We start from the raw sequence: 26,800 nt of genomic DNA, 5'->3' as shown, positions 1-26,800 counted from the left end.
AGCAGTAATATAGAGATACTCTGGAAAAATTGTCAATCCAGAGGGAAGGCCAGGTGCCCCACCCACTGGAGCACCTGAATAATAACAACAAAAGCAACTAACATGCCTGAGGGCTTACTGCATGTCAGGCATTGTTTTAAGTGCTTTGCATATATTAATTCTGTTAATCCACATCTATTACTATTAACCCCATTTTAAAGATGAGGAAACTGAAGCACAGAGAGTTTTAGTAACTTGTCCACAATCACAGAGCAAGTAGGTAGCAAAAGTAGGATCTGTACCCCAGATATTGCTTCCATAACCTACGTTCTTAAGCACAGGCTATACTAGATATTCTTAGTGCCCACAAGGAAGTCAGGGGGAGAAGGGACACTGGCTGTGATTAGGGGGTTGAATGGGTCTGAGAGGATTTCTTCAGGGCCTCCATTTGGTGGAACCCAGGAGTCCTCCCCTCTCTCTTGCAGATCCTCACACCAGTCCCCTTTCACCACCTCCAGGCTCTTTTCTCTTCTCTGCCCAGGGCCTCTGAATCTGGAAACTGAGAGCTGGCTCCTGTGACCAGGCCAGACAGTCTGTGTGGCTTCAGGGCCACCAGCCCTCACTCAGTCCTTCAGGAAGCTGGGAGCCGCACCCTAAGAGCTGTCCTTTGTATTGGAAGACTGTGATTTTTCCCAGCCAGTCCTTGTGCCTCTGTAGGGACTCTCAGGCTTTTCCAGCTTCCAGGCCTGCAGCTTCACTCCAGCTGGACTCAGCCTTTGATCAGACCGGGGTGGATCCTGATCCTTTTTTTTTTTTTTTTAAGATTTTATTTATTTGACAGAGAAAGACACAGCGAGAGAGGGAACACAAGCAGGGGGAGTGGGAGAGGGAGAAGCAGGCTTACTGCTGAACAGGGAGCCCGATGCGGGGCTTGATCCCAGGACCCCGGGATCACTATCCGAGCCAAAGGCAGATGCTTAACTACTGAGCCACCCAGGCGCCCTGATCCTGACCCTTAATAGCAGCCACAGCCAAGAGTTGCCTAGATTGATCTTGATGCCCCCCCCCCATGCTCCAGGCCTGATCTGGGTTGTCCCATACAGATCCCCGTGAGCTGGACCAAGGTGCCCCTGGGAACTGCAGGGAAGCAGAGAGGACCCTGCTCATGAGCCCATCCTCTCTACGGGCTCCCCTGGGTTCCCATAACAGGCCCTGTGGCTGTCCTCAGCATTGACTTCTCTGGGGCCAGAGAGCTGCTCTTCCTGCTATGTGCTGGAACTACCTACAGTCCCTCCTTCTCTAGGCCCACAGAGGTCTTTCTTTTACCCCTTTGAGCAGGAGTTCTCTTTGCCAAAAGACAGAAGTTGAAGAAGTTCTGGAAGTTCCCAGGCCTGTGGAAACTATCTATACTCTTTGAGCCCATCCAGGTAGAGTGACAGGGATGAATGTGTGCCTATGAGAGAAGTCTGAGCCTATATTGGAGATGTCCTATATATATTTTTTTTTTACTGGAATTTAACCAATTCCCTACCTGTGAGTTCTTTAAAACTAGTCACTATAGCCAGGAAGATATTATTCCCAAAGTGCCAGCCCCACAGAGCAAAGCCACTTATGGACTTTCAGGTGTCTGCTTCCCAGTTTGCTGCCTAGTCTTTGGAAAACCTCCCTCCAAGATGAACAGGGTGTTAGGCAACTGCCAAATCCCTCAGAGCTGAGACTAGCACCCTAGCGCTGGTGACTGGATGGATTAGAGAGGAGCTTTCTCTTCCTGTCCCCCAGCCCAGGTCTTCATCAGGTAGTTGTTGTGTACTTGGCGGGGTGGGTGGGTATGGGGGGATGTGCGTGGGAGGTGCTGCCTGCAGCATCCCTGAAGTAAACAGATCCTTTCCCAAAGACAAGTTACTCTCCAAGTTTGAGCTTCCTCGTCTGGGAAGTGGGAGGTGCATCCCTCTGCACCGGAAATTAAAGCATTAGAGTGCCCGCACAGCTGCGGGCACACACAGCGACCCCCTAAATGTCATTGTTACCATCGTAGGCCTTCGAAGGAGCCCGCACTGCCTCAGTCACAGGCTCGGGGTTCACGGGGACTCCTCAGCACCTGTGGGAGCTGGGAGCTGGGAGCTGGGAGGTGCGGCTCCTCCGCCAGAGCCGCGCCTCTCGGGCCTGGGGTTGCGGACCCACTGGTCTCGGGGACGCAGAGCCGGACGCTCGGCTGCGCAGGGGAGCGGGCCAGGCCGAGAGGCTGGACCGCCGGGTCGGATTAGGGGTAGGGGTGGGAAGGGCGGAATGCGCACGGGAGGACTCGGCCGCCCGCAGCTCGCGATCGAAGCTGGCCTGGCCGCCGCCGCCGAGGAGCCCGCCGGGCTTGGAGCTGCCCCGGGGCCTGGCGCGTCCTCCCCGCTCCGAGCGCGCTGGCCCGCGGCCCGCCCCGCCCCGCCCGCCGCGCGCCGGCGCTCGATTAATAATCATAAACCCCCCGCTCACCCTCCTCTTAAAATTAATAACTCTGTAATTAGAGTCATTTCAGAAGCCTCCTGAGCCGCCGGGGCCGGCCGGGCCGCCGGCCGCCCCGCACCGTGGGCAGGAGGGAGGAGGAGGCCGGGCGCGGCGGCCGCGGCATCTGCAGGTACAGAATGAGAATTAAAATCGCTCTCAACAATCCAATACACTTTTTATCAGCCATCTATCTGGGAGCCGGGCCCATTCATCATCCGAGGCATTCTCCCTGAAAACAAGACCCATTCAGATTTTATACAAATTATCATATTTATCATCGTCTCCAACTCCGGAGTAACATCTCCGCAAAGTGTCTGCCGTCTCCCCGGGGAGCCGCGCGGCTCGGAGCGCCCGAGCGCCAGCCCGGCAATTCCCCCGCTGAGCCCCCTCCCCGAGCCCCCCTTCCTCTCCCGCCGCCCCCAGGACGCGGGCCCCGACTCTGGCCTTTGATCCGCTGCCTCGGCTGGCCCCCGCCACTCTCTCTCTTCTCCCCACTCCCCATCAATCTCTCTTTCTCTCCTCTCTCTTCCGCTCTCTTCCCTCTCCCAGCTCCCCCTCTGGCCTCTGATCCACTGCGTCTCCGCTTTTCCCCTCCCCACTAGCTTGCTCCCGCTCTCTCTCACTCTCCCTCCCCCCCCCCAGCCCCTCACCTGGTCTCCAGGGCCTGGTCAGGTCTTCTCTCTGTTCCTATCTTTCTCTCCGTCTCCCTGTCTCTTTGGGTCTTCGCTTTTCCCCCAGGCAGCATCCCCATCTCCCTGCCAGAACCAAGAAGCAAGAAGGGCAATTCATAACAGAACGGCTTGAACCCCCCTCCTGGACTGAGGAGGTCTTCCCCAGGTCCATTCCGGGGCCGACGTTGGCCCATATGGAGTCTGAGCAAATGAAGCAGGGCCACATGAGAGACGTGTTCCTGCCCATCACACACTAGAATCTACTACACACTACAAACATCCCCCCCCCAGGCACACACACAGCCACACACCCCACACAGCCTCCACCACACATAACCCTCACCACGCTCCCCCACATTGGACCCTAACCGTACTCATGTAGCCAATCTCTCTACACACATAGCTTCCCCTCGGACCACACACAGTCCCCCGATACATACACAGAGCCCCCAGTACATACAGATGCCCAGAAGTACAGGAAGACACACATTCCCAACACATAGCTGTGTGTCCCCTCACCCAGGTTCCTAGCCTCCCTCGTCTCTCTCCTCTCTTTCTCTCTTAGCCTGTACTCGCACTTTACACAGGAGCAACTTCTGGCTTGGTGGGGGAGTTCCCCTGTAACCAGCAAGATCTCAGCTGCCCCATCTAGCTACTGGAAGAGCCCCACTTGCTCTGCACTGACCCCCAGGGGTTAGCGAGGTCTCCTTGGTTCAGACTCACAGACAATGGAATGTTTAGATTCTAAGGAAGGAAACCTCACAAAACGTGACAGCAGGAATGTCCAGAGCACAGGTTTCTGACTCAAACAACCAGCGGTGGGTGACAGCTCCCTTTTGAGGCTTCAGTCCTGAGGGGACCCTGCTGGCCTCTCTGGAGGCAGCCAGGCTCCAGCAGCATATTGAGGTTCCCTCTGACCTAGCCCATCCTCAGTTTCCCGTCAAAAGCCTGCCTCAGTAGGTTGCTGTGGAGGAGCCTGTGGCTCTGTGCTGTGGGCAGTTGGCTGACTCATTCATTCCTCAGTCATTAATGCAACAACCACTGCTGAGGGCCTCCTCTGTCAGCTCTGGGCCTGGCATGGGAAGTACAGTGGTGGACAAGAGAGACCCAGTCCTGCCTCCATGGAGATTACACTCTAGAGCAATGCTGTCCAATAGAATGATCTGTGAGCGCAAATGTTTTATATCTGCACCCTTCAATAGAGACCACTAGCCACATGTGGCGACCTGAGCATTCACAGAGTACCAAATGAGACTGAGGAACTGATTTTTTATTTTATATATAAAATATATATCGTTTTGATTGATTTATTTAATTTAATTGTGGCTGATGGCTACTGTATTGACCAGGACAGGTCTCTTGGCAGGTTAGTATTCATTTCACTAAATGGGGCAGAGTATATGGGAAGGAATGCCCTCCCTCCTTCCAGAGCTTCGGAAGGCCTGTGAGTATGAGCCTGGGGCCTCTGAGCATGGCTCCTCTTCCTGTTTGGACCACCAGGACCACTGCATACTATAAAAACCTGTGCCCCTAAAACAGGCCCATTCTAAAAACTGTAGATGAGTAATTCCCCATGAAAGAGTAACAAGAGCATTCCTTGGCTACTAGACACTGTTTGCATATGATGTATCCTAAGTCTTACTTGGGGTTCATCAACACAAATGCCTATGGGGGCAGAAATGATTGGGAAGACAACAGGGTGGGGGGTTCTGGGGCAACTGGAGAGGGCATGGCCTCTTATGGATGTGACTGTCATGTGGAAATGGGGGCCAGTGATACCAGGTTGTCTGATTTTTTTAAGAGCACCCAGGAATCTTGGTTTTTATTTGAAATTCATTGGAAACTATCACAAATTAAAAAAACAAAACAAAACAAAACCCACAAAACCTAAGCAAGCAGAAGGTGTGTAAGGCCAATGACAAATGTGTAAAGATAGTCATTACAGGTTTGTTTGCAGATTAGAAGTAATCTAAATGTCCATTATTAGGAGCCTTGCTAAATGACTTATGACACATCTATTCAATGGAATATTAGGCAGCCTTCACAAGAATGAAGTGAATCTTTACATATAAAGATATGGAAAGGGCGCCTGGGTGGCTCAGTTGGTTAGGCGACTGCCTTCGGCTCAGGTCATGATCCCGGGGCCCTGGGATCGAGCCCCGCATCAGGCTTGCTGCTCAGCGGAGGGCCTGCTTCTCCCTCTGTCTCTCTCCCCTGCTTGTGCTCTCCTGCTCTCTCTCTCTGTCAAATAAATAAATAAAATCTTAAAAAAAAAAAAAAAGATATATGGGGTGCCTGGGTGGCTCAGTCGTTAAGCGTCTGCCTTTGGCTCAGTACCTGATCCCAGGGTCCTGGGATCGAGCCCCGCATCGGGCTCCCTGCTCTGCGGGAAGCCTACTTCTCCCTCTCCCACTCCCCCTGCTTGTGTTCCCTCTCTCGCTGTGTCTCTCTCTATCAAATAAATAAATAAAATCTTAAAAAAAAAAGATATGGAAAGATCTCGAAGACGAATTAAGTGAAAAAGTTAGGCATGGAACAACGTGTAAGGCACCACTTATTGAGAGAAAAAGAGACACACACATGCATGCACAAATTTGTACCTGAATAGACGAGCCCTGAAAAGGTATACAAGAAACTGGAAATAGTAGTTGCCTCAAAGAAAGAGGCAGGGGTGGAAGGAAGGCTTTTCCCCTGGGTACCGTTCAGTATATTTTGACTTTGGCAGTAACAGCATGATTTACCTATTTACAGTAGAGGCACAGCAAACCTAGCTGAAGGGCAGCCGTGGCTTTTGGGCCACATGTTTATTAACTCTGATCTTCATGGCATGTGCCTTGAAGGTAGTTATTACTGACTCCATTATGCAGATGAGGAGCCTGAGGCTCATTTGGATTATAGTTGCATAGCGGTTCAAGTTCATACAACTGGTTAGTGGTGGGGCTTCCATTCTAACCAGGTCCCTCTGGTTCATAGGCCACAGCACCATCCTGCCTCTTCCAGAAGAGGAGAGGAGAATGATGCTTAACATCATCATTGTCAACAACAATGTTTATTGGGAATTTGTTATATGCTAGGCACTGATAAATATTTCATGTCACATTTAATCCTCACAACAACTTTATAAGTTAGACACCATTATTATCCCATTTTACAGATGCGGAAGCTGAGATAGAGAGGTTAATTAAGCTGCCCAGAGTTACACTGGCTAGGAAATGGTAGAGCCAAGATCCTTACCTGGGTATTCTAATTCCAGAGTTCAGTGCTTAACCATCTCAACACACAGAGAGAACTCTGCATCCTGTTTTTGTACCCATGGCGGACTCATCCCAAGAATGCTCTATCACTCTTCCCTCGGGTCTGCCACAAGTGCACAGTGGGCCCTATAGTCCAGACACATCTGCACGGACTTCCTATGTCCTCTTGCGTGGTGAGAAGAACTGGGTATCTAACCTCTAGCGAGGGTCCTTCAGATCCCTTGTGACTCACCCTTCCTACTTATATCCTTGCACTGCCCCATGCCCAAGAGCAACAAGAGTTGCCCCTTTTCTCCAAGTAAATGTGAATCTGGCTCCAGGGCCCCAGGCATTAACCAAATGACTGGAGAGCATGCTCTCTCTTGAGTCTCTTAACCCGCAGTGAGGAAGGCAAGAAAGGATTACTATTATTATATCCTTCTTTGTGGATGAGGAAACTGAGGCTCATACATCACACCTACTTGTATGAATTAAAAATATATTATGGTGCAAATCAATCCAATTATTCCATTATCTTCTGGCAGTGTCTCCAAAATCCCTGTCCCCATCTGGAAACCTGGAGGGAGCATTACCCAGGGGCCCCAAGCTGGAGATAAAAGAAGACAGCAAAAGAAGCAGAGAGGTAAGGGGAGAGCCATGGCCTATGAGCAAGAACTTCCCTCACTGATGGCTTGAGTCCTTTGGCTAAAATTGTGGCTGAGTGTGACCAGTGGCCTGGTGTAGCTCTCTGTGCCCAAAGACATATGTATACTCCATTGGAACGCAAGGCCCAACTTCCCACACAAGTTTCTCTTTCCCCATACAACTTCATCCTCCTGCCAAGCCTGAGCCAAAGAGCAAATACACTGAGAAGTCCAGAGATTCTCAAGCTGCACCCCCTACCCCCTCAGCCACATGCCTGGATTCCCAATACTAGCCTGAACTCCAGTGCATGATTAAGGGAGAATAAACAGGCAAATATTAAGGGAACACCCCCCCCCAACACACACACCCATTAATGTGTCCATGCCTGTGTTGACAAAACATAGGCTCTGGCGGGATCCAGAATCTTGGAGGGCCCATGGTAGCCAAAGGCAGCCTTAGATGGGGATAGCAAACCTGGCAACTGACTAACAAACTCGGCTTCCCCTAGAGCCTCAAGCATCGTGTCCACGAAATGTATTTAACGAATACTTACAAGGTCCTTGCTGTGTACTTGGCACCGTTGTAAGCAGCTTACAAGTGTTCTACTTTCCTATCGCCACCGTAACAAAGTGCCATACATTTCGTGGCTTAGAACAACACACTTACTGTCTTACAGTTCTTGAGTTAGAAGTCTAAAATGGGTTGGCAGGGCTGTGTTCCTTCTGGAGACTCTAGAGGAGAATGAGTGTCCTTGCCTTTTTCAGTTGCTGGAAGCCACCACATTCCTTGGCTCAGAGCCACATCACTGATCTCTGCTTCTGTCCTCACATCTTCTTTGATACTCCTGCTTCCCTCTTACAGAGACCCTTGTGATGACATTGGGCCTGCTCAGATAATCCAAGACAATCTTCTCATCTCAAAATCCTTAACAAAATCACATCTTCAAAATCCCTTTTGCCATGTAAGGAAACATAATCATAGATTCTGGGGATTAGGAATTGAACATTTTTGGGGAGCCAGCCATTAGTCTGCCTACCACAGCAAGTATTAACTCATCCAATTCCAATTACAACTCATTGAAGTGGGTGCTATTACTTATCCCCATTTTTGCAGTTAGGGAAGCTAAGGCCACCAAAGATTAAGTTTGCCTAAGATCATACACTCAGCGCATGACAAAGCTCTGATTCAGTCCCAATCTGCCTGTCTCTGAAGTCTATGCTTTTAATCACACACAAGTATTCGGGGGCCTGACAAAAACAGATGTTCTGTAATATCCATAGACATTACACAACTCAGATATCTTACATGATGTCTATATATTGTTCATAAACACATAGGATATACATACACATGCCTTTCACATATATGTATTCTGCTTACATACATATGAGCTGCAAATACTTGAATATATACAAAATACCCGGACACACATTCACAAACATCCCCTCTGTTCACATACACTCGTACTGCACTCATGCACACATGCCCCCGAACACACACACATTTATGCATACTATCCCATACAGAGCTTATGCATAAGGCAATATTCTGCACATACAACAAACATATTATACTTTCTCTGCTATCTGCACACATATTCTATGTTCACAACCACATAATGCCATCATATATATATACCTTGCACATGCATGCACACAGAAGCACACGTAGATCCTTTTCATAAATACATCTTGCAAAGATATAGAATATGCCTGCAATGACACCATGACCTATACATGAATACACCATGTACATACATATACTTAGCAAATACCTATGCTGTCTAGACACATATCTTACCTACACATATACCCTACAAACTCACTTGACATACATACATTTTATGAACACCCACACCCTGCACCCCAAAGCTCTGTGCCCTGCATACCCTACCTACATACACATTTCCATGCCACGCATATGTTCTCCACAACTATGCACATGCATACAGAGACCCTAAGGACACACATCCTGCACACGTACATATATCTCACGTTGAATACATATATTCATACACACATACAATCCTTTCTTGATATATGTTATATGCACATTCTGTAGTTACAGAAACCTATATCCTATTCATCGGGACTAAATCCATGGTGAATTGTTTGCTTTCATTAGCACTTCTCACAAAAAATAACCTCACCAGTGTACATCCCTACCCGAGGTTGTGAAGTATTTCATTTCCCACACTGGACCGACGGGTCATCCCCATTTCCTTGGGGAGGAGGCTGAGGCCGGGGAGGGGCGGGGCTAGCACAGGGCCGCCCCGCTCCTCCCGCCGCCGCCGCCGAGGTGTGATCAGCCCCCGTCTCGTATCCCTCAGCCCCAACAGAAAAGTAGTTCCAATACCATGTTTGTTAACTAGGTTATCTAGGCTGTGGAAGATTTTAATGTTGAATTTTATAGCTTTACCACGCTCTGCCGTCCTTGTGAATATTGTAATATTGCATTTTTTACAAGTTACTCTTCTGTTAATGTTCCAGCTAGTAACTTTTATAATCCTCCTCAATGAAATTTTTTTGTATTCTTCCGCACCGTTAACCCCAATGGCGGCGCCTCGGCCCCTGGCAGGAGGCAGATACGAGATGAATTCCTCTTTAATCAGAAATAATAATAATAACACACACGCGGCTCCGCTGCCTCTCACTCCGGCTTTCCTCACCGCCGCTGCCGCCTCTCAGGGCCGCCTGTGGGCCCTGCGGCCTAGGCTCCGGGCGGCCCAGACTCCAGGCCGATTCGACCCATCTCAGACCCTGGTCCTTTGGCATCTCCCGCCCCGACGCTCTGCTTCCAGAATCCGAGTCCTTCCTCTTGCCCCGACTCTTCAGCCTCCCCCACCCACCCCCCAGCAGCCTCCCTCCTTCCCATCCCTCTTTCCACCGGCGTCTGCCTGGACCTCTCCAGAGGCCTCTGCCAATCACTGTTTCTGCCTCTCGGCTTTACATCCGCCTCTGTCCTCCCTCTCTCAGGCGGGCTTCTGTCGTCTCGGGGTGTGCCCCTTTCCGCCCCTACCTATGCTCTGGATCTCTTCTTCCACCTGTCTTGGTTTCCTCTCAGGCTTTTCGTTCCCACCTTTTTATCCACTGCATTTCCAGTCTCCACCTCCTTCCGTTCCTTTTTCTTCTCAGAAGACCAGAAGCTGTTTGGCGGGAGAGTGGGGTCCCAGTGGTGGGCTGGACCCTGCTTAGTGAAATAGAGTTTTGGACTAGGTTGGGACTGGGCTTGGACTGGGGGTACATTTGGGGCTGCTGGGGAAGGGAAGTGTCAGAGAGGTTATGGTGTCTGTCCATGCCAACAGAGGGACTCAGGTGGGGGAAAGGGGAAGGATGTCCAAGAGTTGTGGGTGAAGGCTGAGTCAGAGGGACCCCTGGCTCTTGGGGCCTGGGGAGAGAAGGCAGCTTGCCAAAGAAGCCCTGGCTTAGTGTCCGACACACTCTGGCATCTCTTTCTATTTAATTTTAAAGACCCATCATGGACATAGCGGGGGAAATGGGCTATTAACTAAAGAGATGAGAGCTACAGATTAGGACGTCTTCGGAGGGGGATGTGTGAGCATGCTTTAGGTGCATGGGGGTGAAGGGCCTGTCTTCACTGATAATGGCACGAGAAAATATGATCCAAGACTACTGCAGACCATATGAATTCTCCATTATGTCAACACTTATTTATTGAGCATCTAGTATGTGCCAGGCCTCGTATTAAGACCCAGGGAACACAATGATGAGTGAAAACACAATCTTTGACCTCATGGAACTTATGGACTAGTGGAAGTGACAGATTGTAATCAAATCATCACACAATATCTTAGAAAACTTGGATCACTGTTAAGCATTTCTGAGCTGGGGGAATAATACATCTCTGTGGCTTTCAGGGGGTTGTGAGGATCAAATTGGACTCAGAGCCTGATAAGGGCTTCATCTTCTGCCTTTTGCTCAAGCTCCCAAGAGGTAGGAGGGACTTCTGCCCCAATTTTAGAGAGGGCACAACTCCCCAACTGAAGTGAGATTTTATTAGCTGGTTTTCAAGACTCCATCCTGTCAGATTTCCCTAGGGTCTTCCAGATCTGACCATGAAAGTAATCTCCTCCCTTACCATGCGTGAGAACAGAGGTGCCCAACATCTGGAAGCTGGAGCCCCAGCGCAGCGGAACATCTGGAGCGCTAATCGCAGGAGCCGCGAGCGGCCCGGTTGGTGGGGTCGGGGAAAGGGGTGGGTGTGGGACAGCTCAGCTAGCGGGGCACTCGACGCCCCTGCTCTCCCGTTCCCGGATCTGGACGGGCCGGGAATCCGCCTCGACACAACACGGAGTGCCGCCCCTGCCCCGCCACTGCTCCGGCCTGTACCCGCGCCAGCCGAGTCCCAGGGCCGCTAGGAAGGGTTAATGGTCCTGTGCCCGACTCCCACCTCCGCAGCAGGCCGCGAGCGTGCACGTGAGGGGGATATTCTTAAACGACGACCAGGGAAGGGGAGAGGAAGAGGGACCACAGGGGGAGGTGGGAGCGGGCGGGGCGAGGCGGGGCGGGGGCGCCGGGCGCGCCTGTGCGGAGCGCGGAAGCTGCGAGCGCCCGCGACAGTAAAACATCTGTAATGTGCCATTCGCCGCTGCTCGCTGATTGCTCATGGATTAAAGATTAAAATCTCGGCTTTGGCAGATGGGGAGAGAGAGGAAACTCTTACGAGCACGTTTTGCATCTGCATTTCATTCTGCTCGGTTCCCTGCGCCACGCCTGGTGGCGCCCGCCCCACCCCGCCCACCCCGCTCCCGGCTCCCCCTGCGCGGCCGGGCTGGGCTGGACCTCTCGGGCCACCCGTCCTGTCGCTCCGAGCCATAGGCACCTGGCCCCTCTCGTCTCGTTCTCATCTGGGGTTCTCGCCTCTGATCCAGTGTCGGTCGTCACCCCCGCTCCCACCCACACTGCAGGCAGGACACGATGAACCGCTCCAGAAAAGGGGTCCACTCCATTCCCCCGGCTGGGGGCGCCGCCCACATGTCCGGCCTGCTAGGCTGCCTCTCCCTGGCGAGTATGGAGGATCAGGAGGGCTGGGGCAGGCTGCCGCGCGCGGAAGGAGAATTCAATGGTAGTACCCCTGGCTCTTGGAGGTGGTGAAGAGTAACTGTGATGTGGCCAGGGGCGGATGTGCCCCCTCTGTGTTTTTCACACTGACCTGCTGTGGAGGCAGGGAGTGGGATAGGGGAAGGGAGGGAGGCTAAGAGGACTCTTAGGAGTTCTTAGGGCCGGGAGAGGTAGCCCTGGAACAGGGTCTGTTCTGGTTTTTGGATGATCCCTGTAAATTAACCTGGTCCTGGGGGGCGCCTGGGTGGCTCAGTTGGTTGGGCGACTGCCTTCGGCTCAGGTCGTGATCCTGGAGTCCCTGGATCGAGTCCCGCATCGGGCTCCTTGCTCAGCAGGGAGTCTGCTTCTCTCTCTGACCCTACCCCCTCTCATGTGCTCTCTCTCGTTCTCTCTCTCTCAAATAAATAAAAATTAAAAAAAAAAAATCTTAAAAAAAAAAAAATTAACCTGGTCCTGGAACACGGAGGAGTCCAAAATTGTGCTCATGTGCTCCGGCACCCGAGGCAGATCCACTGGCTTCCTCATTTTCCTCTCTCTCCCAGAATGTGTCCCTGGCAGCAAACTTTGTTGGGGAGGGAAATCCAGGCAGGGAGAACTAGAGACAAAGGACTGTCAGAAAGACAGACAGGTATTAGAGAAACAGAAAAAGGAACAAAAAAGCTGCGGACTAGCCTGGCAGATGTGAGCACCTGCATCTGGTGGTGGGGGGGGAGAAGGCTGGGGAGATGGTGGGGGAGGGACCCTCTGCCTGGGTTCTCAGGCCCCAACTGGGAGGAGGAGGTTGGTTCAGGGTGAGCAGAAGAAAAGCTGAAGAAGGATGAACGAGAGGAGGGTCGGTGTGGCAGATGTAATTAATTACTGCATATTAAAATGTTTGTTTACAGAGATGAACAGCGGCCGGAGGTCTGATGGTAATTAATTCACAGCATTTCGCAGCCCTCTTTGAGCGCAAACCCCTCTGGGAGGCCTGGGGGTGGCCTGGGCTGGGTGAGGTGCTGACTTGTTTGGGCCCTGCTCTCACCGGAGATTGGAACACAGATTGTTGACGCTGAAGGGAACATGGGACAGCACCTCCCACTGCCTGCACTTAGGGAAACCCAGGCCAGAGAAGATTTGTGATTAGTGATTTGCTCAAGGCCACCAGCTAATCAGTGATGGAGCCAAGACTGTAGTCCCTATTTTCTTGCTCCTGGAAATGTGTTCAAGGCCAAAGGAACACTGAGAATATGGTGGTCTTGAATAGAGATGATGTAATAGAGAGGGTGGAAAGTGGGGAAGAAAAGGTTCGGGAAGAAGGAGAGAGACTTAGGACCCAAGATGGAGAGGAGACAGAGGCCCCCTCCCTGGAGAGGTTGGGTGGGGCAGGATGGTTATCAGAAAGCAGCTCCTCCCCACCACCACACCGTGGGGCTTGAGGAGGGAGGCAGAAGCAGTTAGTATCCTCGGCCTTTGAGTCTCACCGTCTGGCTAGCTCTGCCATGCCCAGCCCTGTGGCCTTGGGAAAGTAATGTAACCCCTCTGAGTCTGTTTCCTCATCAAATGGACACCTCCCACTTAGAGTAGTTGGGAGGAGTACACTGTTGTTAGTACTTTCACAGAGGGGAAAGGTGGCGGCACTTAACCCCTGCAGCTGCCTCTGTTCCTACTTCCTCTTCATGCACACACAGTCGCAGTCAACAGCTCGGGCAAGCCGTGTTCACAGCCTTCAGCTCATTCATTCATTCATCCCGGAGTCAGCTGAGAGATTGTTAGGCAGACACGTGGGGTTGGGGGGATGCATGATGAAGCCCCTGTTTTGTAGGAGCTCACAGGAGTCGTAACCATGAAGAGAGGATCAAAGGTGAGGGCACAAAAGGAATGTCACCTGAGTGAGGGGAAAGTCAGGGGATAGGAGTCCCAGGTGGCAGCCAGGCCTTGGGCCAGCAGCTCCAGGAGGGGTGGCTTTCTAGAGAGCCTGGGCTCCAGGCTAGGCCACAAAGGGTGGGTAGGAGGAAGGGAGGAAGAGGAAGGCTCTGTAGTGGAGCTGGGCAGGTTAATGGTTCACAGGTGGAAGGCAGGAGGGCCTCATATGGGGGTGGGGGGTGGAGGAGGAGGGAGAATCCTTCATTTTCTCCCTCAGGCATTGCTCCTTCCCTACCGAATCGGGGCTGAGGCCAGGTGGTAGAGCAGGCCAATTTTGCCTCCTATCTCAAGACCAAATGGAGTAGGAGCTTAGGGGAGAGGGAGAGGAGAGCTGACAGTGTGGAGAGGGCTGGGGTGAAGTAAGCAGAAAAACAGCTGGAGAAGGATGTGTGGTATTTGGGCTTGTGAAGGACAGGGTGAGTGTGTGCGTCCAGGAGCATGGGGCTATGAATGTGTTCTCGGGTGTGTGGCCATGAGTGCAGGGTGTGTTATAGGTGTGTGAGCGTGTGTGGATGTGTGCCAGTCTGTCGGTGTGCTCCTGAGTGTCCCTGTGTGAGGAAATGCCGAGAGGCGACTTGTATACATCTGGGCCTTTCTCCTATAGCTAGTGCCCTTCTTCACGTACCTTCAGCCTCTGCAGGTGCAGTGGGAGGGGGGCCAGGATCCCCCAGTGAGAAGTCATTCCCCAGCCTGGTCTGATCCCCAGGGCCCTTCCAGAATGCATTAGCCTCCCTCCCTGTGGCTGAATGAGTGCGGGGGCCTCAACAGGGCCTGGGGTTTGGGCAGGGGCTTCCCTCCAACAGCACCTCTGCCCTGGCATGGCTTTTGTATGTGTTTATTGCGAACACACACACACACACACACAACCCAGGAGATACAGATAAGCAAAAAGAAGAAAGGAAAACCCACCTGTCAATTCACACCCCCTCTAAAGTTGAGCTATTTCTTTCCAGTCTTTTTTCTACGCGAACACGGTAAGAACAGAAGCAGGGTCGGACAATACAAGGGGTCCTGCCGCCTGCTTTCCCCCTGCCATCGTGGGGGGCTGCCGGTGCCTCTCGGGGTGCCCCTCCAGCCCCGAGGCCTCCAGCGCTCGTGGCTGAGGGAGGCCCCTTCTCCTACCAGTCCCCACCCTAGGACCCCCGCGGAGGGCTCGGTGGTGGCGTGGCGACTCGTTGGGCTGGAGCACGGGGCCCGGGGTGGGGAGTGGGGGCTGGGCACCTGCTGGGGCGCCCCAGGCTGCCGGGCCCCGCGGCGGGCGGCGAGCGAGGCTCAGGGGAGGAGCCGCGGGAGGGAAGGGAGCGGAGGGAGGCGGAGCGGAGCTGTCGCTTCCCATCAGGCGGAGGATTGTTCCCGACACGCGCAGGCCCCGCGGCGTTTCTGTGTCAGGGAGTTTTGCCGGCGCCGTGACCCATGCGAGGGGGGTCGGGCTGCGCGCGGGGAGCGGCCAAGAGTGACCAGCGCGGCCGGCCGCATCATCACCACCTGGCCGGGTCACTGCTTCTCTCCTGCCGGGGGGCGCCGCCGGGCGGGGGAGGGGCGGGTCTCCCGGGCTCACCGCCCCCCCTCCCTTGGGGAAGGTCAGGTGGGAGCAGCATCTCCCACGGAGAGCGAGAGCGAGAGCGAGCATCACCCTGGGCCTCGGTTTCTTCCCTTTGGAATGGAGGTGTGTGGGGTGGGCGCTCCTTCTTGTCCCGAACCAAGGATGTCCTGTTCCCTGAGAAGCGGATGAGGCCGCCAGCTAGAGAATGCAATGCCCGAGGGTGGACAAGTCCCCCTAAAAGGCGCGGGGCTGGCCCCAGAGCCAGAGCTGCCGAAATAGGACTGGAACCTGAACTCTCAGTGGAGTGAGGCCAGGGACTTGGGAGGCCGGGGGTGGGTGTCTATGCAAAGAAGATGGTAATGGAGGTGTGGGTGGCCGAGTTTCCGAGGCCCGGATGGGGGTGGAGGGGGGGCTTCAGGGAGGGAAGGGCCGGCTCCTGACCTCTTCCCCCCAACTACTGGCCCCATCTGAAATCCGCGGCTCCCATCTTCCGCACTTAATGATTTTGACGGGCTCCATCCGAGCACCATCGGGGCCTTTGTGTCTGCCAGACCAATGGCCCCTCTCCTGGGCCCACCCATCAGTCACCCGGAGCTCCAGCTGTTCCCAGCCTTTGGAGCAACCTCGGCGGCCGTCACCACTACAAATTGGCTCTCAACAGCCGCTTCGAGACCCCTTCCCTGCCATTGTCTCGGGACAAATGGCCCTTCCCCTGCACAGAGCCCCACAGGCCCAGCCCAGGCTGCCTGCTGCTTCTGGGAAGGGGAGGGAGAGCCCACAGAACCCTTCCGGGAAGCCCTGCTTCCTCTCCAACCCCAATAATCTGGCCAGGCTGGGCCGGCAGGCAGTCTCCACTGCCCAGTTCTGGCTTAGACACCCAGTGTCCTTTCTCCTTTCCTTAGTCAGATCTGGGCTTCACAAGGTGGGGCGGGGGGGGGGGGGCGGCTAAAAATCCTCCTTCTATTTCTCTCACAGCCGAAGAAGCCTCACTGCGTCCTTGTTGACTGAAGACTGAAAAGAGGGGTAAAAGAGGAGGGAGGGAAGGATTGGTGGAGGAGGGCATGGGAACTGGGAGCTGGGGTTCCCAGGAGCCACCATGGCCAAGCACAGAGCCAAGACAATTACATGCTTAGTTTTGCTGATTGCATTACAATCATTAGAATGAGGGATCTGAAAATTGTACGTGAAGGCGTAGAATTCGAAAGGGCTTTAGAGACAGGCACAGGCATCCCCAAAGTGAATCTGGTACAATTAGCTCAAATTGTGTTACACAAACAGACACTTGCACAAACCGTCTCCGTGACCTTCTCACCACAGCATGCCCACCCTCCCTTCCTTTCATTTTTCTCCCATTTTCATGACCTCTGCTCAGACTCCTTCTCCTCTCTCCTCCTCTTTTGCTTTGTCCATCTGCCCTGCTTCACCTTGCTCCTCCAGGTGCCCAGGTTGTATTCATGAATGGGCCTGAAAGGATACAGTGGGTGGGGCCTTTGGCTTTGGGAGAGGGAGACAGATAGACCAAGACATCCCCCATGGAGCTTCCCCTTAGTCAAAATGCCCCTCCTAGCATCTGTCCCAGTGTCTGTGCCAGGCCAGGGCAGCCAGAGAGTTAAAATGGTCTGGTCTGGGGTGGGCCTGTCTGCTAGTGTCTATGTGAGATGTGGCCTGAACGTCAGAGTCTGCATGAGATTAACTCTATGGCTGCTTTGTGAGGGTCTGTGTGTGTGTGTGTGTGTGTCCCTGCTGTACGTTAGTCCTGTTGATGGCCAGTCTTCCTCTGGTGGGCATTGGTCAGCGATCTGGGGAAGGGAGCAGCAAGCTAGGGTTCGGGCTGCCACAGAATGGGCCCAGGCCTGGCTAGACTGGGCTGCCATAGGGAGAGTGTTCTCGCCCTGGTGAATGGGCCTCTCTGGCGAGGGGAATGGTGGAGAAAGGATGGGGCGTGAGTGGGGGTGGAAAATGGAATTGCCAGCCTGGAATGAATGGATGGTGGAGTTTCTCTTTTGTAACCGGGAATAATTAAGATAGATGTGCGGATGGATTAGCTGTCCTGCAAGGTCAGGAGCGCATTGCCGGATCACTCTATTATTTCGCTGCGCCACAGTTACCCAGCTAACGCCTTTTTCATGATATTTTGAACATCCGCACAGAAAAAAACCAAGTGAGTGCGCGAGAGATACAAATGGATCGTTTGGTGGAGAAATCCGTCTTCGTCACCGCCGCCAGGCTGGGATTAATGCGATTGAAGGCTCCTCCAGGCTCCGCCAGGGAGACGGGCTCGGGAAAGCAAGAGAAATTGGTTTGTACCCCTGGGAGCACGATTGATGGGCCAGGCCCGCCAGGCTGGGCTGGGTCACTGTGTTCCCAGGCTGGGTTGGAGGTGGGGAATGGGTCTGAGGCCTGGCCTTGGCCTGGGTGGGCCTTTCCCTGAAGGAGAGACTTACCCTGGGCTGAAACCTCCAGAAGCTTGCTTTGGAGACTGTGGATATGATGGTGGGGAAGATCTCAGGCTCTGATGCCCCTGGGGTCGGAGAGACTTTGGAAAAAGAACAGGAATGGAGGGGCCTCATCCCCAATGACACTCCTCTTTCATGAGTGGCCAAGGGGAGGCTGCTAACGTCTGTCAGGATGTAGTATCTGAGGAGAGGGTCTGGACAAAGGCAATGTGGCCATTTACTCTCAGAGCAAATATTTACCGAGCCCGAACAGGCACCAGGCACTGTGCTAGGGGTGAGAAACACAGTATAGTTCCTGTCCTCATGGGGCTTGTAGTCTAACTGGGAAGGCAAACCTGGACAGGTCATGCTGACTGAGTGTGATGGGACTTGTGACAGGGACGTCCACTAGCAAGAGAACAGGACCTCAACAAAGAGATCAGAGATGGCTTCCTTCAGGAGTGACATGAAAACTGAGTCTTGAAGGATGGGTAGGAGCTACTAAGACAGGGAAGGGAGAAGAGAGCTATTTTCTAGGCAGAGGGGGCAGACTGTTTGAAGATCTGGAAGTTAGGGGGCTGGTGAAGAACCATTCACCTGCCTGATGGAGAAGACAGAATGAATTTACCCTCGGAGCGGTCAAATGACTTGTCCAGGGTTACACGTCTTGCAAATGACAGAGCCAGGGCTGGAATAAAAGTGCCTGCAGATTCCTACTAGTCTGGTGGAAGAGACCAGGTCTTCAGTCTCAGAAAATGGTCCATATGTGAGCCTGATTTGGGCGGTCCCCATCAAAAGGGAGGACCAGGGCACAAATTATTTTAGAGATTATTCCAGAGTAATACATGAAGATCTTCCTTGTTCTTTAGAACAAAAGTATAGTATTCCATTGTGAGGAGGTACTGTAAGCAATTATAACCAATGTGGATGTACATTTCGGTTGTTACTGCTTTTCTACTATTACAGAAAATGCCAAAGTGACTATCCTTGAAGTAGAATTACTGGATTAAAGGGGATGTGTCAGAGAGAGTTTGGCTTTGGGTCTGAAGGGAGAAAGCAGGGGTGCAAGAGGAGGAGGAAGAGATGCATAAGGAGAAGGGCCAGGAGAGATGGTAGGAGCAAGGGGCTCGGGGTCAGTGAGGCTGGAGGCCTGAGGGTCTCACAATCTTGGCCCTGTTCTTCACTAGTTCTGTGTGATCTTGAGCAAGTTAGTAAACTTATCTGAACCTTCTACCTTCCTTTTCTTTTTCTTTCTTTCTTTCTTTCTTTTTTTTTTTTTGTAAAATGAGATCAACATGAACTTCATTGATTTGTTGTGAGTTACAAATTTACAAATTTTTCCATGACTATGAAAGGGAAAATGGGTGGACAGATTCTACAACAAAAGCAGCAGTTATCACTGGGTCGTGGTATTTGAAATGTTTTTCTTTTTTCTTTTATATTTTTTTATACTAGTTGTGTTATCTAAAATTCCTACAATGTACGTGTATTGCTTTCACAATCAGAAAGAAATAATACAAACTGTAGATGCTTTTGGTGGGGCAGAGGGAGGGAGGGAGGTAGAAGCCACTGGAGGCTCAAATATTGAGCAAGATTACTTGGCAGAGACTGCCAGCGTTGGGTTGGATTTACAGAAGAACAGAGTTGGCAAGAAAACATCAAGTGGAGGAACATGAGTGAGCAGGGCGTGGAGACAAGAAAGGCATCTATGGGAAAAGCAATCCAGTTTAGCTGGAGCAGAGACCTTGTACTCGTTTCATTCATTCATTCCTTTAACCTGCATTTGCTGAGCAGAGGTTCTGGGCCAGGCATTGTGCTCTGCCCTGGGGACACAACGGTGACCTGAAACAGAAATAGCCCCAGGCCTTGTGGACCTTATGGCAATTGAATAAGTACATGAAGAGGTATAAGTTACTCCTTTGAGAAGGTCTACAAAGGAGCAGTGGAACAGAGAGCCTCTAATAGAGAGGTTTGTCCTAGTCAGGGAGTCAGGCAAGGTTTCCCAGAGGAAGTCCCCATGAAATTGAGGATTACAAGGACAAATAGGCATTAACTAGACAAAGAGGGAAGAGAAGAATGTTTGGGGAAGGGTGCCTGGGTGGCTCAGTCAGTCACCTGTTGTGGGAAGAATTTTGAACTTTATATTGACAGCACTGGGGAGCCATGGAAGGAATTAAACCCACAAGTGACATGATCAGGCTTGTGTTCTCAGCAGTCCCTGATGGGCGCAGAGAATGGAGTTATGTGAATCAGGGAGACCTCTGGGAATAGAAGGGGGAGAATGTGAAGGAGGGGGGTGGTCGTGAAGATGGAGGGAAAAGGTTGGGACTAACCGGAGTAGGAGAAAAAGCTGGAGAAGTGTGTGTGTGTGTGTGTGTGTGTGTGCGCCCGCATGCACGTGCAGCCTGTGGGGTGTGAATGTAATGAAGAGTTTGATCAGTTGGCAACCTGGAGTCATTGATAGTGATATACCAACAGCCACCATTCATAGCCCGCTGTGCCTACCTACGCTGTGTCATGCATACCTATTTTTTGCATGCATATCCCATCTAACCCTTGCAACTACCCTGTGAGGATGGGAAAGATCATGAGGTGGACATCTAGGGGGACACACAGAGCAGTTAGAAATTAGGAATTCCCTCTCAGGAGAGCCGGGGCATTGCAAATTTTTAACTTTTTTTTTTTAAGATTTTATTTATTTGACAGAGAGAGACACAGCGAGAGAGGGAACACAAGCAGGGGGAGTAGGAGAGGGAGAAGCAGGCTTCCCGCAGAGCAGGGAACCCAATGTGGGGCTTGATCCCAGGACCCTGGGACCATGACCTGAGCCGGAGGCAGACGCTTAACGACTGAGCCACTCAGGTGCCCCACAAATTTTTAACATTTTTACTGAGATATGCCACACAAGAAGAACATTAATCCTAAGCTTATAGCTCAATGGATTTTAACGTCGGCAGACACCTGGCTGCTACCCCTCAGATCAAGATTTCCAGCTGCCCTGCTCCCCAAGTCCCCTTGTGCTCCTTCCCAGTCACTGTCTCCCCGAGGTAACCTCTATTCTTGCATTGATTCTTGCATTGATCCCCATAGATTCGTTTGGCCTATTCTGGTGCTTCAGAGAAACAGAATCATACAGAATATACTCCCATCAAATAATGTATTGGGTGCTTGCTGTATGCCAGGCCCTGTGCCAGGCTCTGGGGACACAGACTGACAAGACAGATAAAGCCCCAGGCCTCACGGAACTTCCGTGCTGCCCAGAAGGAGCTGTACTTCAGAACTGTTGGAAGCAGCAGGATGACCAAGGGGGAGTGTGGACGAAGAAGAAAGGGTGACGCCAAACAGATGAGAAGAGGTCAGAATGGGGGTGGTGGGCGGGTGGGGTGGTCAGAGGGTGGAGAGAAACCAGGGCACACAGCAGCGCAGAAGCCAGAGGACGAGAGCTCCAAGAGGAGGGAATGATCAACAGCATCACATGCTGCTGAGAGGTTAATTAACACGTATTTATGGAGCACCTGCTTCGTACAAGGCTAGGCACGGAGTGAAATACAGACTAGCATAAAACTCCCTGTAATAATGATCTCTAACATGTCCATAGAGATAAGAAGAAAGTCCTGGCGGGGAAAAACACCATAAAACTCAAATATGATCATTTCATTGCCCTGCTTAAAACCTTCCTATGGCTTCCCATTGTCATTGGGACTAAGATCAAAACCTTGCCACAGCCTCCCCAGCACCTGTGGTCTGACCTCTGCGGACTTCTGTAGCCTCATCTCTTACTCCCCATCACTCTGGCTCTTCAGGCACCCTTATTCTCTTCCCTCCTACCCCAGGGCCTTTGCACATATCATTTCTTCAGCCTAAAACACTTACCCCTTTCCCCCTATTCCTAGAAAGACCTAGTTAACTGTACTTATCATTATTTATGTCTCTGCTCCATGGTTGAGTCTTCAGACAAGCCCTGATTTTCCAGCTTAAAATAGTTCCCACCTTTGCTTTACACTTGCACAGCTTGTTTTGTGGAACTTTCTTTGCTAACACTTATCATGGTGAGTAATTACGTGTGATTATTGTTTAAGTGTTTCTCTCTCTCACCAACCAGAGACCCCTATGAGAGCAAAGACCTTATCTGTTTATGATTATTAGTGATTTCCCAGCACCTAGTTCAGCGCTGGGCTTATAATGAGGGCTTGATAAGCATTTGTGGATTGAGTGAGCTTATGAATTGGAAGTTAGACCTGTCTTTAAGCCTTGGCTATGTGACCTTGGGTAGATGACTTTCTTTCCCTGGGACTCAGTTTCATCATCCATAAAATGAAGGGATAGACTCTCTAAGGCCTCTCCAGGCTGATGTCCTCAGATTCGGTGAGTCACACTCATAAAGAATGTCACTGGGCTGCCTGCCAGCACATTAGCACCGATATTAGTTAGTGCTGAGTAAGAAGGTGCTGTAGACACAGCCCAGAGCAGTGTGATCGAGGGTGAGTGGAGCAGACTTCCTGGAAGAGGTGCGTGGGAATGGATTAAATAGGTAGAGAGAAGAGAGATTTTCAAGAACCATAGAAGTAGGGGCGCCTGGGTGGCTCAGTTGGTTAAGTGACTGCCTTCGGCTCAGGTCATGATCCTGGAGTCCCGGGATCGAGTCCGGGGATCGAGTCCGGGGATCGAGTCCCGCATCAGGCTCCCTGCTCGGCGGGGAGTCTGCTTCTCCTCTGCCCCTCCCCCCTCTCATGTGCTCTCTCTCATTCTCTCTGTCTCAAATAAATAAATAAAATCTTTAAAAAAAAAAAAAAGAACCATAGAAGTATGACATGTGGCAGGAGACCACAAGGGGACTGGCCTGGCCTGAGCCCATGGGAAGGATTCAGCTCCCTTTAAATAGGGGAGGCCCTCTGTATTAGTTTCCTATTGTTGCTGTGACAAATCACCGCAACTGAGTGGCTTAAAACAACAAAATTTATTACCTTACAGTTTTGGAGGTCAGAAGTCCAGAATCAGTCTCACTGTGCTAACTAAAGTCAAGGTGTTGGCCCCGCTGGTTCCTTCTGGAGGGTCTGGGGAAGAATCTGTTTCCTTGCCTTTTCCAGCTCCTGGAAGCTGTCCCCATTCCTTGGTTCCTGGCTCTGCATCACATCACCCTTTTCTCTGACTTTGACCCTGTTTCCTCCCTCTTACGAGGGCCATTGTGATTACACTAGGCCCACTCAGATAATCCAGGATAATCTCCAGATCTCAAACTCATTAACATAATCACAGCTGCAAAGTCCCTTTTACCAAGTAGGTAACAAATTCACAAATTCCGGGGGATTAGGGTGAGGATTTCTTTGAGGGGCCCTTTTTCAGTTTACCACACCCTAGTGGTTAATTCATGTGGTCTCTGGAGCCAGAATGCCTCAATTTAAGCCTGGTTTTGTCACTCATTAGTGCCTTAATCCTAGGTGATTTATTTAACCCCTCTCTGCCTCCATTTTCTCATTGGTAAAATAGGGACATAGTAATGCACACCTTGTTTGTTTCAGTTACCTATTGCTACATGATAAACCACCCCAGATCTTAGTGGCTAAGAACAACAATGACTTTAAAGGGTTTTATTTCATGGATAGTGCTGGTGGCACTATTCACTCTTGTAGCTGCTTTCATCTGGAAACTCCACTGGGGTCCGCATATCCAAGTCGGCCTCACATGGCTGGCGGTTGATGTTGGCCACTGGCAGGAAGGCCTTACTTAGGGCGTCTCTCCCTCCGCTGGCCTCGAGGGCAGGATAGTTCAGACTTCTTTACATAGTAGCTGACTTCCAAAGAGATGATTATGAAAGCTGCAGAGCTGCTTAGGCCTCAGCCCAGAAGTCACCAAGTGTCACTTCTGTCAGATTTTGTTGGTCAAACAATCACATGGCCAGCCCAGATTCAAAGGGAGGAGAAATACATTGCCTCTCTTTTACAAAAGCACATTGCACAGGTCTCATGGGATGCACAGTTTGCCACAATTAGTTGTGAGGATTCCATGAATTAAAACATGTGGAAGGACTTAGGACAGTGCCTGGTACATAGTAGGTGCTCAATAGATTCAAAAAAGTGCAGGATCTAGTGTTCACCTGCCTAGGTTCAAAACCAAACTCCATAGCTTCTGGTCTGTGACCTTTAGCAAATAACCACTGCAAGCCTCAGGGTCCTGTGAACACGTGATCTTCCACGAAGTTTTTTTTTTTAAAGATTATTTATTTATTTATTTGACAGAGACAGAGAGAGAGAGACAGCGAGAAAGGGAACACAAGCAGGAGTGGGAGAGGGAGAAGCAGGCTTCCTGCTGAGCAGGGATCCCGATGTGGGGCTTGATCCCAGGACCCTGGGATCATGACCTGAGCCGAAGGCAGATGTTTAATGACTGAGCCACCCAGGCACCCCTCATTAAGATTCTGAAGAGCATATTTTTTTAAAGATTTTATTTATTTAACAGAGAGCACAAGCAGGGAGAGCAGCAAAAGGAGAGGGAGAAACAGTCTTCCCACAGAGCAGGGAGCCCGATGTAGGGCTCAATCCTAGGACCCTGAGATCATGACCTGAGCCGAAGGCAGATGCCTTACCGACTGAGTCACCCAGGCGCCCCTGAAGACTATATACAAAAACTCAAATCAAAACTCTGTGAACACTCTAAATACCTGCAAGGAATTTTAGGATCCCATGGATCCCTGATTAAACACCCCACCATGAGACCACCTCCTCCCACATGAGGAAAAGTCGATGGAATCTAGGTTCTGAGCAGTGGGGGGGTCTCAATAAGCTGGCTAAGGAGCTAGGGGAGAAGGCAAGATTGGGAATGCTGGGTGGAAGAGTGGGTCATTGAAGGAGCATGTGCTCAGAGGACTGCCTCTCCCTCTGTCCCTGCTTCTCCTCAATTTCCAAGGGTGTTGGCAGCAAGGGAGCTGAAGGCTGAGATTCTTCTTGCACCAGGCCTCCTGTAGGAATGGCCTTGGCAGTCCCAGACATGGCGTCGTCCTCTTGTGGGCAGTGAGCAATGTGGGGCAGTTTCTGCTTCCCCTTCACACACTGTATGCTCCAGACAAACTAAGCAGCTCCCCTCTTCCCAAACACACCTAGCACCACCGTGTAAAAGAGCCTGGATTTCAGAGACATCCAGTTCTAGATCTGCTGTTTACTAGCTGTGTGATCTCGAGGAAGTTATCTAACGTCTCTGAACTTCAGTTTCTCATCTATATACATGGAGATAATAACACCTCTCTCTAAAAATAATGGGAGGAGTTAATGGGATACTATGGATGGAAGCTTCCAGTGTATGCTTGGCACAGACTAGGTGCTCCTTAAATACTGGTTTCCTCCTTCTGTGCATCTCTGTCCACGCACCTCTTTCCTCGGGCCCAGCTGGTCCCCCAGGCTTGGCTTGTTGCAGCTCTACCCAGCACCTGCCCAGCTCCAGCGGCACTTCTCCCATTAGTTTTTTCCCTGACCCCACCGGCTCATGGAGCTCTGTCCTTGCTGGTACCCCAGGGTATTTGTATGACTCACAGGGAACTAGTAAGTTCGCTCACTGCTTTTGTAGTACAGATATTCGTGTTTGGCTTTAGTAGGCACGTAATAAATATTTACAGAAAGAACCAAAGGATATGTGAGCTTGAGCTTTGGGAGAAAGCATAGAACCAGTTTTATGTCCCTTGTTCTTTTGTGGCATTTAGAATTGCTGAAGCTGGGGGAATTAGCAATGACATTTAGTTGACTTTTGGTGGGGTCAAGCCTACCAAAGGTGACCTTGATCAGTTCTTTGTGGGAGGGAGGAATTGGTATCAGTGAGGCTTCAGTCAGGAGGGATCAATGATGACTTTGTTTGGATTGAGGGTTCAGGAGAACTTGCTTAATTGGGATGGGAGGCCATCGAAGAGTCTATGTCCTTAAAAATTAAGAGAGAGAGTTTGATACTGAATTGAGTCAAAGGTGAGAGCAGATTTTCACAGACATCAACTCTATTAGGGTTCCTGGACCCAATTCCTGGTGTTCCACCCCCCCACACAAGACCAGCAGGGTGTCCTGAGAATTCACTATCTATTATCTATCTATTGGGAGACAGCATCTACTGGGATATGGCATCAAATCCCACAGGTAAGTGTTCAGTTCTACAAGACTGCCCTCCAGATCCTACTTCAGATACCAGTCACAAGCCCCGGGTGCTTACCTGTGCTTCCGACCCACCGACTACAGATCAGAGGTTCCAATGACCTCTTCCTTAAGTTCTTTTGATTTGCTACAGAACTCAGGGAAACACTTCCTTACATTTACCAGTTTATTAAAGAATATGGTAAAGGATATGAATCAACAGCCAGATGAAGAGATACACAAGACAAAGTATGGGGAAAGGGCACAGGGCTTCCATGCCCTGTCCAGGCATGCCACTCACCCCCAGATGCCACTCACCCCCAGATCTCCATGTGTTCACCAACCTGGAAGCTCTCCAAACCTTGGCCTTTTTGGGGTTTTATGGAGGCTTCTTTACATAGCCATGACTGATCAAATCATTGGCCATTGGCTGATTCAACCTCCAGCCCCTCTCCCCTCCCTCCCCGGAGGTTGGGTGGTGTGGTATGGAAAGTACTAACCCTCTGATCGCCTGGTGGGCTCTCCTGGCAACCACCCCCCACCCCCAACCCTCATTCTTGGGTGGGGTTCAAAACTCACCTTCATTAACCTAACAAAAGACACTTTATCTCTCTTAACACTTATAACACTCTAAGGGCTTGGGGAACTGTGAGCCAGAAACATGGACAAAGACCAGATACACATAAGAAATATATATTTGGTCACTCGGA

The sequence above is a fragment of the Mirounga angustirostris genome, unplaced genomic scaffold (assembly GCF_029215605.1).
Source record: "Mirounga angustirostris isolate CCGP_5_RB_7025 unplaced genomic scaffold, mMirAng1.0.hap1 SCAF_6, whole genome shotgun sequence".
NCBI lineage: Eukaryota > Metazoa > Chordata > Mammalia > Carnivora > Phocidae > Mirounga > Mirounga angustirostris.
The sequence above is the reverse complement of the archived record's forward strand: the minus strand, read 5'-3'. Positions refer to the sequence as shown.